Source organism: Oryzias melastigma, linkage group LG4 (genome assembly GCF_002922805.2).
Source record: "Oryzias melastigma strain HK-1 linkage group LG4, ASM292280v2, whole genome shotgun sequence".
Taxonomy (NCBI): domain Eukaryota; kingdom Metazoa; phylum Chordata; class Actinopteri; order Beloniformes; family Adrianichthyidae; genus Oryzias; species Oryzias melastigma.
This window is the reverse complement of record NC_050515.1, coordinates 18,382,775-18,397,328: the sequence shown is the minus strand read 5'-3', so window position 1 is coordinate 18,397,328 and position 14,554 is coordinate 18,382,775. Positions and strand designations below refer to the sequence as shown.

Genomic DNA, 14,554 nt, shown 5'->3' with positions numbered 1-14,554 from the left:
ATGAACACACACACACACACACAAAGTGTGTTCACAAAACCACCCCTCACCAGTAGCGAACAATGGGAACAAGTGTCACATGACTGCTGTGCAGAGCCAACCTTTGTTGAAAGGAGAAAGAGGTGTCCTACTGCGGCGCTCTGAGTGTGGGCCTACCAGCGTGCACGTGAGTGTGCGTGCAACACACTAATGAGGCTGTTATTAAACGTCACAGCAGTAGCTGCCACATCACACTTCTAAATCTTAGCATGTTGGTCTGTCTCTCACTTTCTCACACATTCACACCCAACCGGCCTCAGCGTGAGCTCCCAGATTGTGTGTCTGCACAGGGGGAGAAGATATGCGATGGCTGAGTGGTTGTTGATAACCCCGATGAGAGCTGAGTCACACAGGGTCAGCTGAAGCCGTACGAGAAAAACTTTAAAAACTGCTCTTAAATGATGGTACTGTTAAAAAATATATATATTTTATACACACTTTAGGAAGGCTCCAACACTATTGTTTTAAACTAGCACCAAACACAATACAAGGACAATTTATTTTTCAGGCACTATAAACCGTTGATAGTGAAAGTCGTTCTTTTGTGTTTACCTTCTGAAGAGGAAAAAAACAAAGTGATATGGGTGTGATGAACCAGAATAGGACGCGGCGTAATTGATAAAAGCCTCAAAGTTTGTCATTCACTGTTTCAAAAGTCAGCGTTTCCACAATTCTAGACTAAATTCAATCATGAACATTTCAAGCAAACTGAAGCCATGAGTTAATGAAGCCACTCTGTAAAAACGCTAAATCACTAGCTTGGTAGCAGAACAGCAAAAACTAAAACTTTAGTTTTAAGGTAAAGCTACTTCTAAAAACAGACCTTACATTAACAAAACAGTATTATTTATGAAAGAGATGCTAATAGACACCACAAGGAAATCACAAACGTAAACGCTACAGATTGCTAGCATGGTAGCATTCACTTTCAAACCAAAGTGAATAACTTAATGAATCTGGCTTTAATGTTATCCACATCACAAGCAGGTATTTTAAATGAACGTAAAGGTTTAAATCAATGCAGTCTAGAATTCAGAGTGACAAACCTTCAGATAAACAATAATAGTGAGGCATCAATCATGGTTAACAGGCTCCTTTACAAAGTCTCAGTTTATGACTTTGTAAACATGACATTAACAAGTGCTGACATGGAAGCAGTAATGAGGTTTACATGCTGAAACAGTGAGATTTCAAAATGAGTGATATCTTTCTTTTTGTGCAACTAGAGACATTTATTAGCGTAGCTTAGCTAAAATGAGAAACAGATGTCTCCTTTTCTGACTGTCGTACTAAGAAAACATCTATTAGTTTGATCACAGTTGTTAGGCCTACACTTTAGATAAAGTTAGCTTTGTTATGTCATGTTTATTTTAAATAATACATTTTCTTACTAAATAAAATGTCACTTATGATACAAAAGATTTTTTTCCTAAGTTGGGAAAAAATGTTTACTTTTGATACTCTAAAAATGTTGTGAGAAATTTAGCTTTAGTAAAAAAAAAAAAAAAAAGCACTTCCTGACTTTATTGACTGGAGGCAGTAAGTTTCACAAAAGAAAACTACTGCTACTGAAGATACCATTCACTGAAGAAACACAACAGCTACTGGAAGTGCAAGAACACATCTGTAAATCTGGCACACACCCATCACAGCGTTAATTAAAGGCTCAATCTCCCAGGCCGTGCTTAACGCCATCATGACATTTAAATGTGACACTGACTAACGTCTGAAGTAACTTGCTGCATACGCACGACTGTCTGCATGAGGACACAAACACACGCTCTCTGCTTTTATCTCATGGGTGGCTGTTCTCCAGTTTGAGTCTCAAGAGCAGTCACCCAACCTGTCAAAGCAAAACCAATTTATGTTCCACATTTGCTTTGCTAATTTAATGCATCTTTTTCCAGATGCAACAGCCAAAGTGAAACATTGCACCATTTAACCAGTGTCAGTCAACAAATATAATTCAGTTTATTCATAAAACAGAATTGTTAATGATTGTTTTAATCCTAACTGTTCAATCTAAAAAAGGACAAATTGTCTTTAGTGACCAACAAATTACATCAATGGTTTTACTGGAATCCCCCATACTGAGCAAGCAATTGGCAACTGTTGAGAAAACTCTTGTTGAGGGAAGAATAGGAAGAAACCTTCATGACTAACAGACTCGGTAAGCGTGACCATCTGCTGTGACCAGTTGGGCTGTAAAAATAGAGCAAAAACTTTTTTTCTCACTATTTAGGGAGTAAAAAATACCCCAAAACAAAATAGAGGAATTATGCAGATCTTATCCGTCATATCTTATAATTACTCCCTGCTGGGGTTTCCACAGCAAGCCCAGCCAATCTCAGCAACAGTTACACCCAGTGCCTTGGGATGGCAACAGATTGCTTAAAAAAGTCCCAGCAAATGCAACTCACTGGAACAAGTCAAAATGAAGGGACAAATAGACACAAAAGTGCAGGGAAATCAACAACTTTAGCTTCAAGAGTATTATCTATTTCTAATTAGATTTAGTCAAATAAATGAAACTTGTACAGATGAATTTTTAAAATTGGTTCTTACCTGTCAGTGTGACTGACCACGTCTGCTGTTTGTTTTGTGCTATTTAGTTTCTAATCTTGCAAACATTTACTGAACTTGTCTCCCCTCATGCTTTGAACAGCTCACTAACACACAGGCTGACCGGCTTGGAGTCTTTACGCTCCTTCACACAGGCAACAACAAGTAGCGCAGCTCGATCACAAGCCCTGCCCTCTTCTTTCTTTCTCCAGGGAGTAATGTGCGATCAGCCAGCCCCTCCTTCTGCTTCTCTGTGCTGCTGCTGCTGCTGGGGGGAGTTATTCCTTCCTTTTTTTTTTTTGTTAGCACTGTCTCTTCTGCCTTCCAGCACTGAACAAAACTCTCTGCTGCCCTCCTCTCCTCTTCCTCCCCCTCCTCGTCTCCAATGCCATTCCTTCACAGCCTTATATTTCATGCTCCAAGCCCTTTTGTTTGGCACCCATCACACCAGCTGCTTTAAGAAGATTCACATGCAGCTCATGGCTACTATTTGTAGGTAAATAAATTAAAAAAAAGTTATATTAAAAGTTGTGAAATGTTTGAACAACTTCTGATGCCCTCCAGAATAAAAGGGTCTCGACACTTTATACAAAAAAAAAATAATAACAATCAAGTTATTGTCATTTTTTTTCAATCTTGCTTGATTCTTATCATTTCAGTGTTGAACTGACACAATGTTTGGAGGAGATGAAAGAGGTTCAAGATCTCAACATCTCAAACTGCTGAGTGTTGTTGTTTTCATGTGTGTGTGTGTGCAGGCAGCCCTCACGCTCTCCTGTCTTTGTGCTCCTGTTCCTTTGTATTGTCTGGAAGTTGATAACACCCAGACACGTGCACGTGTGTGTGCAGGTTGGAGCGTGTGGTCGCCTTTTCTTCAGACAATGCAGCAAGCCCATCCTGTTGCTATGAAAGATAATCAGATGGTCCACAATGGCCCACACACAGACGATGCTTCATACAGATTAAGTTAGTGCACCGTTACCTACTGTAAGATATTTTCAGTGAGTACTTTTTTTTGGGGGGGGGGGGTATTTGCGAACAACAGTGAGTTGTCAGAGGAATCAAATACCTGAGACAGAAATACAAGCTGTGAGCTGGGACTGCTAAACATATTTCACTACTATCTAATGAGGCAAAAAGAGGCAACCTTAAATGGACCAGACTGTTTTAATACATTTTTCATAAATTTTTACTTTTGATCTATTGTAAAAGTGTTCCCAGTGTTTTTTTTTAAGTTATGATTATCCCATTTTAGGCCAATATAAAAAAAAAAGTTTTGTTTTCCCGCCCCTCCCAGCATCCATTAGTTGACACTCCTTCCCGTTAGCTTACAACCCCTCACAACCCCAACTTAACATTAGCGATGCAACAAAAATAGTGAGCAAAACTGAAGATATCCAGCCGTACAATTCTGAGCCAGATGCCAGATTAGATGAGGAAAACTAAGACATACCGGATAGTTGTCTACAAGTGGATGCATCAGAATGGAGCAGAGCAGGGAGCTTGTGGCTTGTCATTGTAGCTTCTACACCAACAAATATTTTTTAAACTGCAATTTTTTTGGTCCGTTCTTGCTTCACAACAAATTGAATTAGGGAATAATCAGAAGTGCACTTTTAAGGTTATTTTTTTTTTTTGTATATGCATCCTCCATTATGAAAAAAATGCCAGAAGAACATGTTAAAACAGCATTTTTATTGGAGTGTGTCTTTAATATTGAACATTTTTAGTTGTAAAAAAAAGTCTCAAATTAATGTTTAAAATTAATTTATAGAATTAGACTTAAAATAGCAGCAGTGAAAATACACTGAATTCATATTTCAAAATATAAAATAAATGGAACACCAAAACAAAATTCAACAGGAAGTTGTGCATGTCTGTGTGAATGTAAATTTATGTGCATGAGTGATGTGTGACACTCAGGTCATAGTGGACCTTGCAAACAAAGGCATCACATTTGCAGCATCTCAGGCTTGTTTTGTTGTCTCTAGAGCAGTGAAGTTGACATTGGGAGCCTAAAGATATCCAAAAAACTGGACCAATATTGCTTAGACAGAGAACTGCTTGGTCAGTTGCCTGCTCATTGTGAGTTGTGGTTCCTACAAGAAAGTGACAGATTGACACGACGGACATCTGTCCAGTCTGTGTGAAGACATCGTTTCATTTGGAATTTGGTTGGAGTGAGTTGGGATGGTGTGTATGGGATGTTTTTTTGTGTGTTGGATAAAAGTCTAGATCCACTTTTATTTCCTATAGTGGTCACTTTTGACCATAAACAGCACAGATGCAAGTTAATCAAAACACTTGAAATTCATGAAAGAAGTAATCACCACTTTTATATGTTCAAGGATATCATAAGGCCTTGAGGCAATCAATATTTATGAGTGGTTGAAGTCATTAATAGGTTAGATTTGACCCGATCACGACTGGAGAGTTAAAAGGTGAATTTTCATCTGTATTGGGTAAAGTAGTGACCATTTTTTGCTGGAAGTAAAATAATAGTTAAAAGTTTTCTTGGAACAAATTGGTGATGTTTTCTAGTAAATATTATATTTTGACTGTCACATTTTTTCTCTCAACTTTTATAGGACAAATGCTCTGTTGTGTCACCAACTCTAAGATCAGCATAAAAAAGTACATTTATTCACAATTAAACTTTAAGAATAACAAAGATCTGACCACTTCCTGTTAGTTAATGTGCTGTTTTTAGGCAAAATATCACCACAGTATCAGCCACAAACAGTACACATGAAATAGTGGTCAGTCGTTTATTGACAAATACTAACCAGATTAATCCTCATCAGAGTTTGGGATGATGCTGGGTATCATCAAGTGATGCACAAACATTTTAAAATTTGATTAGATTTAAGTTTTACACCACAGTAATTAAAATCAAAACCAAAATATCCCAACTCACCCTGAATAAACTAAATTAATACATTTAACTGAGATGCAAAGATGTTAACAATATAAATACATTTTGCATCTGTATCTTTATGTTTAATTATCGATTAAATGTTTTACCAAAATCGATTTTTTAATGTATTTTATCAATGTTCATGTTAATCCAACAAGATGCTGTGATGATTTATATCTTCCTTGGAATAAAAATAAATATCATAAAGTGGGTTTCTTTCATGTTTGCTTCATTTATTCTGAAAAACAAGTTTAACTTGAAAGTATTTTTTGTGAAATAATAGAGTTTTGAATTCAGGCATTTTGATCTCTTCAAGCAAATTTCATGGACTTGTTAAACCCTGAAAGTGCAGCGTTACTTAGACACAGACAAAACCCATAAAAGAAAAAAAAAAACTTGAAGACCGCCCCTAAGAAGGCTTATTTTCTGAATTTCATCACATAGAAATAAAAGAGCTTGTTGAAAACTCCTAAACAATAAGCAAAGATCAGGACCCTTTGTTTACAGGCCATATTTATTTAAATTGCTTATTTCACTGAGTGATTACGATGTCAGCAGGGATTAATTTCAGAACTTTAAAAACTATCCTCAGGGATTAGTTTCTTGGGATATCTTTAGACTGCCAATGTCTATCTTTTCTTTTGACTTTAATCTACCAAACGTGCTCAGGCTTGTATGTACCGTAAACTCAAAGGGGGACAAGCGCACATTTCAGTTTGACCTACTTTAGTTTTATTTTCGGGTGAAGGGATTGGCAAAAGGGATTTCACGTGATAAATGCCCCTGTCAAACAGTAAAAGAAGCTCATGAATGTCTTCATCAAAATCTATTGTTGGGAGTTAAAAAGGGAGGAAAAAGCCCCAATTTAAAACATTCCTGATAAAGATGCATACTTTTTCCTTAAATAGCGCAGAGAAACATACAATTTTTTTTCTAATTATTATTAATGAATTAATCCTGCTCATCGATTTATGCAGAAGGATAGTTTTTTGATGAAAACAAGCTTTAGCTTTCATTTTGAGTCCATTTCAGCGTTGCTTCACACAGGTATGTGGAAATTCTTTGGCATCTTTCTGTACCAGGGTGGTATTTCCGAGAAGCAGCTCTGTGAGTCAATGTAGTAATCTGTAATCATCTCCTGAATCACCTGAACCCTTCCAAAACACTCCGTTTGCAAGGAAAAGAGGGGTGTTTTGAAGGCTCTAATCCCACAAAGATGACTGACACACGTCCTTGTGATAAAAGCTGCTCACAAAGGACAAAACATCCAAACCGAAGAGCTCAGATATGCCTGGTAAAAGCAAATAATCTCTCTTTTTTAGTATAGAGAAGCAGGAGAATCCTCACAAACATCAACAGGTTTTCATGGTTTGTTAGTGGACATAATTTGGGAGTTGACCTCCGCCTCTCTTATCTGTGCCATGGTATTTTAAAAGTTTCTGGAATGTTAAACGGACATTTCATCGCCTAACTCTAAATAAAATCGACTAGATTTACTATAAATACTGCATAAGAAGCTTTTGGAGAGTTTACACTCTTGCTCACTAAAATGTTTTCTTAACTCCATCTTCTAAATGCACTTAGACTTACCACGCCATCAGGGCCATTTCCTGCACTTCCTGTTAGTGTGAAGTCACAGGCCAAGCCCTGATTTGGCATACTGGCACCGGAGCGACATAATGGCCAAAGCTATTTTAAAAGATGACCACGAGAAAACCACAGGGTGCAAGTGCTCTCCAAATCTTTCAATAAGTTGGTGTATATGCACACTTTTAAATTGCAAAATGAAGTTTATTTCATATTTTTGCATTTTTTTGTGTGTGTGATTCCAATTTCTCACTAAAGATATGAGCCATGCAGGGAACATTCTCAGCCTGATCTCATCCTCCTCCCCAGCTTTCGATCTCTTCTCTCCCCCTCATTCCATGGACTCCTTGTCTCCTTTCACCCTCCCCTCCATCTCCTCTAGATAGTTTTAAATAGTGTTTGAATCGAATTTAAGGTAATCTGTATCAAATGCAACCAAACTATCTAGTTTCAAACAAAAACATTAAAAAAAATCATAAATTTGCTTTAATTTGCACTTTAAAGTGATTTAATGACAAATTAAAACCCAATAAAAGAAGAACCCTATGCACTTGTGTGTGACAGTTACACAAAATGTGCTCATTTTTCAGGAATTTTGCTTGGCATAAATGCATGGCTAAAATATCAGAAGATTATATTTAAGACAGATTTAAAGTTTCCCAGGAACTCACAGTTATTTCACAATAAAAGCCTTTTTAAAACTTGAAAACATATTTTTTTTTAAATAAATTTCATATCTTTCAAGTCATTTTATTGTAAAGGTTATCTTAAATCAACATGGTCTGAACAAAAAGAAAATGATTTAGAACTAGAAGACAAAATGAATTTTTACAACTACGATCAGCAATAAATTCTCATTAAAATAAGGAAAAATTAAATTTTACTGTTTTACAAAATAAACACAGACTATTTTTTAATCAACCTTTGACTTACTTGGATTTTCATATCTATTGATTTGAAAACAAGATATTCTCCATTATAACATGTGAGAAATAACAGCAGGATGTTGACAGCCCGGTTGATGTTACTGACATTTACAACCAGGAGGATGTTGATGGAAAACAGTATTTACTACATGTTCGTCTTAACAAGTTCATCACCTTTTGGAGAGACAGTTCATCCTGTATGATGGAAACAGGGATTATCTAAAGTTGTAGAACAAAACACAAAACAGACAAAAAAATCCTGTTAGATAAGCTCTCTTGTTTGTGTTTATCTGCATGTTTTCTGTACCTAGTTTTGTGAAAAACTGCTGCATGTTGTTTAAAAGTAGAGATGAGAAGGCTGGGATAATATATATTTACTGTGTGTAGATACTCACTTTATAGAATTAGATTAATACCATAAATTTAAAAAAAATATGGGAAAGGTGTGTTCTTGTATCCCTGAAGTGGCCCTGAAGTTCAAATTATACACCAAGAAATCCCTCAATGCAAAAACATAATAAAGATCATAATGACACAAAAAACAAAAGAAGTAATAATAATACTAAAATTAACATTACATTTTAGAAATAAATTAATTCAATTCCAGAAACCAAAACACAACTTGAAAACATGAAACTAATGAACATAAATCAAAATGAAATGTTAAAAAAAAACAAGAAAAGATAGGTAATATGGAACAGTATCTTTTCATGCTAAATAACTTTTGATTAAAATGATGGACTAATGTCATTATCCAACAAGCGATGTCCCCTAGTACCAAACTTTTCCAGTCTCCTTAAAAAATTAATTAATTAAAAAAAATCAGACAACAAAATATTTTTTAATTCTGGAATTTATATGTTTTCCAAAACTTTTCATTTTTATTTTGTTTCATTTTTTTGCCTTGTTTTTGTGTCTGGAGTTTTGTTTTGATTTCTAAAACGTATTGTTGTTTATTTAGTATTCCTTTTGCTTTTTTAATTGTCGTTTCAATCATTATTTTTATTTTTCACTGAGTGGTGTGATTTGCACTTAAGAGCCACTGTAGTTTTCCTCCTTTTTCAAAGCGTTTTACAAACTACACTCCTTCTCACCCCTTTATACATACATTCATACATGTGTGAATGATGGATGATGACCAGATGCCGACCAGAAGCGATCTGTGGGTTAAGCATCTCGCCCCAGAACACTTTCACATTGGTGGGCAAAGTGGTAACAGATCCTGCATTCCTGTAATCGGTTGTTGACTGGTCTACACAACTACCGTCCCATAACTGTAACTTTACTTTACATTATTGAAATTATTTGTTTTTCTCACTATGCAATGGATCTCACGTTGATGCTTCTCCAATAAACTTTGAAATGAAATGAAATTGACATTTTGATTGTTTTAGTGCAAGCCATACACTTTGTCTTTGGTCTATGAATCAATAAACTGACCATTGCACTGTGAGTGCTTTGTTACTGAGGCACCATTATGTGTGCAAGCATCTGTTGTCCCTTTCTTTTCTGTCTGACAGATCCGCACATATAAACCCACACGCATTAGCAGTAAACAAAGTGAGACTTGTGTCAGTCCATGTTTATCCGCGTCACTTCTGCTGCACATCCCAGTCTGTGTTTATCTGGTCTAAAGTAAATGTGGAAAAGTGTTCAAATGAAGTGCATTCATCCCCTTAACGTAGTATGGTCATCACATACTAAATTTGCAATTATTGATTCTTACAGTCATTTTTTGCAGCAGACTCCAGGGTAATTAAACCTGATATAAAAAAAGCACATTAGTAGAAAACATACATTCCTATTTTTTTTGGAGGATTAACAAACTGCATCCACCGCTGCAAGGTATAAGTATTCTTTGTGAACAAAAATTAGTCACTTTTTTCCGCCATTAAACATTTTGATTAATCCAAAAACTCTTGGTTTTCGTAAGCAGCTCTATTACAGAAAAAAAAATCCTGATTTTAGGATGTTTCGTAGTACGAGATTTTTGACAAATATTTGTCGTCGATGTGATCCGACACACAGAGTTTGTCTATTGTTTTTGCTGCTGTAACAGAAATGCCCCCACAGTGGGAATAATATTAAAATAAAATAATCGTATCATATTTGGTATGAACCTCTTGATACTGTAGCGCCCCCTTGTGGGCTGGTTGAATATCGAAAATTTTCTGAAATAAGACTAATAGGTAGAAAGATATCAAATTGAAACCAAGTCAGTTTAGCTGGTGGGAAATTAGTTTTTTTGCTTTTAATGTTGTGCTTTAATGGAAAACAGATATTTTTGGTCATTTAATCTAACTTTGAGTTTTAACATTCCACTGATGATGGAACTGGGAGTTGATTGCGCTTTGAGACAAACACTGTCTTGTTGTAACACAAAACACAGGCCTTGATCCCTTTACTAGTGTCCAAACTCTGTGACATCATCACATCAAACCCTTCTGATATAAATAAACCAAATCTCACCACAAACATGAGCTGCTTGAGTCAGTCCAATAATCCACATGGAGAGAACAAAACTATGGTTTGTAGGAGAATGACCGTTTGAATGGAGAACCTGTGAGGAATTTGAGCTTTAGGTTGAAGGATGCATTCTGGGAACAGGCAGGGCTTCCTTTAGAATTTTTAAAATGGCTTAATATGTGACCTTTTTAAGTGTTTTCCTATAACCACGTGTGTGATCCTTTTAAACCACTCGTACTTTAAAAACGCACATGATCTAAACAAAGTGCTGCTCTTTTCAAACAAATGTGTGATCTTACATAACACAACTCCCCTATTATTCATGTTAATGTTGGTTTTTCTTCGTGTTTAATTAAACAGCAGATTGTAGGTTATTATGAATGCAGAGTTGATCTAAAAGCATTGATTTATAAACAAGAATTATATTGAGTCTTTGAAATATGAGAAATATCCACAGAAAAGCTTATCTTTATGTTAGCAGAATGCAAACACGGGCTTTTCTAAAAATGCCTCAAACATGTTAAGCTTGTAAATGCATGAGAGGGTAATTATAACAAACCATCTCATACCCTCTAATTGGTTTAATTAAAGGATGTCAGCTGCAGCTGCTGCTATTTTTTAATCACTGCCAACAAGGAAAGCACCTGAAACGCACACACATGTACACAGATTTCTATTCCAGTCCTGTTATTATGTTATTTTGAAACAAACAGGAACGTTCAGCTTGAAACTTTCAGGTTACATTTTTCAAGTCAAATACTTACATTCATAAAAGAAGAAGACAATGGTGAAGTAACACCTAGATGGTCAGGAAATGCCAAGGACTGTAAGAGGAAGTGGCACAAGTGAGGAAGGTGAAGGGAAATAGAGGTAATCAGAGGAGTCAAGGTGCCCCAAACTAAGAGAATGGGTTTTAATGAACACCATGAGAGTAAATTTACAAAGCAGTGCTTTGCGGAAGAACCAGAATTTGTAGTTTAACTGCCCTAGCTGCAATGTGAAAACTGTCATGCCTTTCCTCCTGAAGGTGATCTTACTGCAATGCTAGAGATCAGCCTAAATGTTTAGTTAGCATTTTTGGAGGACATGATATGTATGGTTGATGGAGTGTGACAGAGAAAATGATCTAATATAACCAGTTGAATGAAAATCTGTTAGGGGCACTTTAATCCCTATGTGAATCTTTATTTAGTATCTTTGTAAACCTGTAGTTTTTGCAGTGGTGGACACAGTCAAAGTGGATGTTTTTTTTCTTTACCCAAATATGTACATGATGCATTATGAATTTAGATATTTCTACCAATGAGATCACATGTTTTATCTTTATTAGCTTTAAAAAAAAAATCCATACTTTTTGTATTATTAGGCCACCTGTTATTTTAAGTGAATTTGATTAAATTCAAACATATTTTACCAGAAGGATATTCCACCACCCGAGAAATTAAATAAAATCTTAAAGACCCACTAAGAGGAAAATTGTGTTTTTGGTGTTCTAATAACATAGTCTTGTGGCATTTTTCTGATAATGGAGGACATATATTTAAAAAAAAATGTTTAATTTATGAATATGTATTTATTCAAATTGTGAATCGGGAGCAGACAAAAAATTGCAGTTTGAAAAAGAGCTTATTTGTGAAGTAGAAAATAAGGTGAGATGGCCACAAGCTTTCTGCTCTGCAAAGGAATAGGGAAGGGGGGCGGGGTTGCCAGTTCACAACTCAGGGGTGAATTTCTAATAAACTACTGCTCTTCTGCAGAACAGTCCTAAAAAATGACATAATTGTTTTTTAATTTTGGCTAAATACAACATAATCATAATTAAAAGACCACTGGGAATGCTTTTAAAATAAATCAAAAGATAATCAGAGTGGGTCTTCAAATATAGTAAGTATATGAGTAAGTCAGTGTAGTATATGTCGTTTTAGTTTCATAATACCCTTTAATGTCAAACTGGTTTTACACATTTGTTGTTTTATGCTTGATCCTTCATAAGATTTTCATCAAATTTCATTTAAGTTATACAGTCATCTTCTACCTCCAGCTTATAGAAATTGTGTACAAGAAAACCTGAATGAATAGAGTTCACTTTTCGGTTTATCCCTTCAGGGGTCGCCACAGTGAAGCAGTTTTCCGCTGATTTGGACAGGTGATTTGGCAGAGATTTTCACACACCGGCATACAGGGAGACTCAGACTTGGGCCCCCTTATGGGTCTTACCTAAGGACCCACACTGGATTCAACTCATTGCACACCCCAGGAATCAAACCCTTATTTCCCAAGGGCATTGATAAGAATTACTTCACTAATTTGCTCATGTTTTCATAGTTTTCATACTTTAGTTTATTTTTAGGACTCTCAATAGGTTTACACTGATATCAGACTTTTTTTTTTTTACTTTTCACCATTACAAGTGTAAATTACTTCCAGATATAACTTTAAACCCCTTCCTGAACACCTGTATATCACCTAGGGAAGCAATGATGTGTGGAAACAAACAAAATATAACCAAAGCAGCACTTTCTACAGCAAGGAAAGCAAGTTTCTATCCTCACTGACTGGAACATTGTGTTCCTCAGTCCAGCTGGACTTGCAAATTACTGGGTTCAGAAAGCCTCACAACACTTTTTTTTTTTTTTTTGGAGTTACAGCCTCATTTAAAAGCTTTTGAAAATCTGGCCTCCAAAACAGTACAGCCAACAGCGACAGTGTGGTTTCCTCAGATGAAATAGTGACTGACTTGCATCGGGGTGCCTTCACAGAAAGCTGGCACTATTCTGTGTCTATTGTAGATCTGCTCTTATTAATCCTTTATTTGTTAACAACTGCTCCACTTGACGAGATGGAGTAAAACCATTGAATGAAGTGTAGAGTCATGCATGACTCAGTCACCAAGACGAAACCAAGATTTCAAAGTATCATGCAGACAAAGCCTTTTCTCTTTGTCTCTTGCACACATGCACCTATAAAAGGGATTAAACCCAGCAGGATTGCAAGCCTCAGCACTCTTTTTCTTGCTCCCTTGTAACAGTTAAAGATAATATAGTCCTTTGGTCTGCGCCATCCCCCGCCAGCAGCCCCCCAGGCATACGCATGCCTTTACATGACTCTATAATCTCTGCAATCTGCAATGCAGGGAGTCAAATTTGGGGACAACCTGGTCCTCATGGATGTGGTCCTGTGGTGGGACATTACCTCTCCTCCTTTCTCGCTCCTGGAGGAGGCGCAGGGAGGTGAGAAGATGCAGGCGGTGGAGGTGGTTGTGGACTCCCAGCTCCAAGAGGTCATACTCTGACAGATGCAGGATGTCCTGTAAAACATCCAAAAGTTTAACAAATATTGAAATGTTAAAAATCTAATTACTGCAATATTTCAAAGCTGTCGACTTTTATTTTTGCTTTTTGAACTCTGTCTTTATGACAAAACTTTACTACCTAATTAAAAGTCAATTTTTTATAACCTACTGAGTAAGAAATACGTTTTCCCCCCAAAGTTGCTGTATATGTGATTCTAAATGTCAGCTTTATTTTTTTCTGAGATGGACTTTTATGCTGGAAATATTGGGAAAAAAGGAATTTGTAACACTGTGACCTGGGTTGCACAGCTATTATGTGGTTGACATTTGAAACAGAGACAAGAATTTTCCAGGACAACCTTTTGGCCTGTAAATTGTTTAGTATCCAGACAGAAAACAGATTGCTAAGATAACAGATCCCGTGTCTCTTTGCTCTTAAATGCTCCTTTAGCTCTTCCACCCTTTCTGAAATTAATGATGTCTGCTTTACTACACTTGTTTGGGGGAAAAAAAACAATGGAAGGTAGCATGTTTCAACAGCTTTCATTTAAAAGGAACTTTCTTCAGATTGCAAAAGTTAACTTTTTTCAATGTATTTCTTTCTAAATAAACTTATGGGACAAAAAGTATTTGTCACAGATTCTGCAAATTGCCCCTTTTAATAATATAAGAGAAGTTTGTAATCACATCACAGATACACTTCAACTGTGAGAGACAGAATGTAAACATAGAATTCAATTTATCAGGATTTTTAAAGAATTCATT

General features: G+C 36.1%; 1 protein-coding gene across 2 annotated transcripts in view; it reads right to left on the bottom strand.

Annotated features, from left to right (window-relative positions):
• The window catches only part of LOC112150252 (BCAR3 adaptor protein, NSP family member), a 47,932-nt gene extending 34,112 nt beyond the window's left edge, over positions 1–13,820 (bottom strand). Inside the window, exon 1 of one of the 2 annotated variants that reach the window (XM_024278377.2) lies at positions 13,690–13,820. The gene's annotated coding sequence lies outside the window, so the exon portion shown is untranslated. Of the gene's footprint in view, positions 1–2,604; positions 3,149–13,689 lie in introns of those variants that run through there. The other variant, XM_024278378.2, reaches the window with a different exon arrangement.
• Between the last annotated feature and the right edge of the window lie 734 nt (positions 13,821–14,554).